This window comes from Gigantopelta aegis, chromosome 8, assembly GCF_016097555.1.
Source record: "Gigantopelta aegis isolate Gae_Host chromosome 8, Gae_host_genome, whole genome shotgun sequence".
Classification (NCBI taxonomy): domain Eukaryota; kingdom Metazoa; phylum Mollusca; class Gastropoda; order Neomphalida; family Peltospiridae; genus Gigantopelta; species Gigantopelta aegis.
Genome location: NC_054706.1, coordinates 42,433,504 through 42,437,739, shown reverse-complemented (window position 1 = coordinate 42,437,739; position 4,236 = coordinate 42,433,504).

The following is a 4,236-nucleotide window of genomic DNA, read 5'->3' as shown; positions in this document are numbered from 1 at the left end:
TGGCTCGTTAATGTAGTGTGGCATTCCGTTTGAGAAACACTGTTCTAGATAACTATTACTTTATGAAGTTTATATAGAAAGGAAGGAAATGTTTTATTTAACGACGCACGCAGCACATTTTATTTACGGATATGTGACGTCGGACATATGATTAAGGATCACATAGATATAGAGAGAGGAAACCCGCTGTCGTCACTTCATGGGCTACTCTTTTCGATTTGCAGCAAGGGATCTTTTATATGCACCATCCCACAGATAGGATAGTACATACCACGGCCTTTGTTACACCAGTTGTGGAGCACTGGCTGAAGCTGATAAATAGCCCAATGGGTCCACCGACAGGGATCGATCCTAGACCGACCGGGCATCAAACGAACGATTTAGCACTGGGCTACGTCCCGCCCCAAAAGTTGATATAGATACGGATAGAAATATATTGATCATGCAACCATGCTCCCTGTGATCTGATAACCCCTACATGATAATTCGAAGTGTTATTATGTCACTGCCTGATAACCTTCCATTCAATTTAAATTTGTGTTAGTTTATTTATTTTGTTTAATGACACCACTAGAGCACATTGATTTATTAATCATGGGCAATTGGATGCCAAACATTTGTTAAGTTAGATATATAGTCTTAAAGACGAAACCCGCTACATGTTTGCATTAGTAGCGAGAGACCTTTTATATGCACCATCCCACATACAGGATATCACATACCACGGCCTTTGATATACAGTGATTGTCCCTTTTTAAATATCTGTACAGAAAAGAACCTCAATAAACCGGATACCTCTTATAACCGGACTTTTTACTTGGTCCCGATGGTGTCCGGTTTAGGAGTTTAACTGTACCAGTCTTGGTGCACAGAATGAAACGAAAATTTGTGTTAGATGCTCTATGCAGAGATACAATTTTGCAAATGTCAGTAATTAATGCAGACAGCAACCTTCGGCAGTAACAAACACAAAAGCATAAAAACTACACAACTCTCTGCAGTATATTTAAAGAAAATATACTATTTATCCAAATATACATACCAAGGAATTTAATTAATGATACTCATTAATGCTATAAATACACTATATATCATCTAATATTTATTAATAAAGGATTAATAAATAATCTAAAGTCCACATCTCTTTTCATAAAGTTCAGCACAATTTAAGGTTAAGCTATACAATATAAATATTTACAATATGATATAATTAAAACTAAGCTTCTGTTTACAAGTACATGAACTGCACGTGCATTAAACAAGAATGTACCCTGAGCAATAATCAATAGTCTACCTTTCGCTGTGGGCGATAGGGCGACAGAACATAGGTCGTCAATAGGAAATGTAGATATCAGCAGCTATAAAACAAATAAAACACTTATAAATCATCGTCCATATCTGATATACTAAAATATAGAAAACACAGTACAAGCTAAGCTAGTATAATAATCTATATCAAATAAACAAAATTACGCCATTACACGCCTTATTATAAACTAATTATTACATTTATTCCCCTTTATAAAATCTTAATCCAAATTAATATAACTACTTCATAGATTAAACACTAGTATTAATGTATATGTATAATTCTAAAATATGTAATCTAAATAAATTATATTTAATTGCTTTAGTGTATAAAATTATAATTGCTTATTAATTACATTTAATTTTATGCAAGTTAATAAAAAGAGTGCAAATTAGAAAAGATAAAGAAAACTAACCTCAAAGATTTCAAGATGGCGTCTATTCAGAAAATGAAAAACATGTCCTTTCTGGTCAGGTGAATTTCAAAACGTCATTAGTCACCTGTTGGCTTAAACAAATCAGTCAGTAGGTGAGTACTGGTCAGTGTCAAAGGTCAGTATTCTAAACATGAAACAAGCTACACTAACTGCCCTAAAGTATTGACCCTTAATTAAAACCCAGTGTATGTGTGTATTTTGTACAGTGCAGTGCAATAGCTTAAAATCATCAAACATTCACCTGATTACATTCTTCCCCCCCCCCCCCCCCCCCCCCCCCCCCCCCCCCCCCCCCCCCCCCCCCCCCCCCCCCACTAAGTGAAATAACGTCCTCGTTATTTACATGCCCCCGAGTTCTCCATTACTATAGCAAGTAATGCTTGACAAGCATTGTCTGGCATACTGTCAAGAACACCTGTAGCAGCTAGAGAAGTCAGAAAAGTTGCCTTTTCTTTCCAATTTGGCCTGCCATCCCTCAGTACTTGCGTAGTCATGGAGGACTCACCTGACCGGTACCAATCAGGTGATTTCCTAGGTCTCGTTGACCTTCTTGGAACTGGAACCGGTGTGATCTGCTTTACTTCTGTTTCTTCAGTCACAAAGGGATCTTCAGATGTAACAGCATCCTCCAGGACTTCATCTGCAGCTGAAGGTTCTTCCTGTGCAGGAGCCTCTTCAAGTTCCAGGGCTAACTCATCCGGAACTAAAGTGGTAACCTCCTGTAAGGTCTCCTCTGCAGGTACTTCTTTGGTAGTTATATGAGTACCACAATCTGCAGATACTACCCCCAGACCTGTCTCCTGAAGTTCCTCAGATTCATCACTCGACGAGTCATCTTTAGATGGGGGCTGATCCATCTTTATGATCTGTAGGAATTTGTACTTTCCTGGGACCTAATGTCTTCCTCTGTGCTGGAACGGGTTTATCAGTCTCTTTGATGGGAATTGGCAGTGACCCTACTGGAAGTAAAAGATTTCTATGTAGAGTTCTTGCCTTTCCTTGTCCTTTCTCTTTCTTCACAGTGAAGACTGGAACATCAGAACTTGGTTGCTCATGGACTACATAGACATCTTCCTCCCATCTATCTGCCAGCTTGTGTTTCCCATCAAAGGCAAGTTTACGAACCAACACCCTATCCCCAACCTGGATAACAGCCCCACGAACCCTGGAATCATACTGCTTCTTCTGCTGAGTTCGGCTCTGATCAGCAGCTTGACTGGCCAGTCAGTATGAATCTTCCAGGCGTTTCCGCAAGGACTTGATGAACTCAGTATAATTCTGATGATCATCATTGCTATCCAGGCCAAGTGCAATGTCCAATGGTAAACGAGGATGTCTACCAAACATTAAAAAGAAAGGTGAGGTTCCTGTGGACTCATATCGAGTACTGTTATAGGCATGGACCAATGGTGCAACATGTGATTTCCAGTTGGGTTTTTTGTCTGGAGTCAAAGTTCCCAACATATCTAGCAGTGTACGATTAAACCTTTCACACATGCCATTTCCCATTGGGTGGTATGGTGTTGCCTTGGACTTGTCTATTCCAGCTATGTGATCAAGTTCTTTCATTAAACCACTTTGGAAATTGGCACCCTGGTCTGTGTGAATCCGCTGTGGAAAACCATAATGCACAATGAACTGGTTAAATAAAACTTCAGCTGTTGTCTTGGCAGTCTGGTTCTTCGTTGGAAAAGCCTGTGCATATCTGGTAAAATGATCGGTGATAACCAAAATATTTTGGAAACCACTTTTCGATGACTCCAGAGTCAGATAATCCATGCACAGCAATTCCAATGGTTGACTCGTTCGGATATTTACCAGAGGGGCTCTGATGTTGGTTGGAGCTTTTCGTCGTAAACATCTGTTGCAACCACTGATCCATGTATCTATGGCTTTCACCATACCTGGAAAGTAGAACCTGTCTCTAACAAGTGATAGTGTTCTCTCTTTCCCCAAGTGTCCAGTGTCATTGTGTAGACCTTGAAGAACAGTCTCCACGAAAGAAGAAGGAAGAACCAACTGTCTCTTCTCACATCCATTCAGTGTGGTTTTCCTGTGAAGAACACCTCGATACAGGAACAGATGATCAAACTCTTTTAAAAGAGCAGATCGTTCTGTTGAAGAGAAGTCATTCCTTTTTGGTCTAATTCCTTGAGTAACATCTCTCAGAATAGAACCATTAACTGGATCTCTGGTCTGTGCTTGACGCCAATCCCGAAAAGTCATCTGCTTGAGATTTCCAGCATCAACATCCTCAGTATCGTCCAACACAGCTGAAGATAAACACAGACTTTCCACCAAACTTGGTACCTGCATACCCAAAGATATAGCCTTGATGGACTCCGCTAAAATTGTCTCCAGTTTATCCTCTTGATGCTCTGCTGGCAGTCGAGATAACACATCTGCATCTGTGTTGACCTTTCCTGGTATATACTTGATACTAAAATCGTATGCAGACAAATCAGCTAACCATCTGTGTCCGGTGGCATCA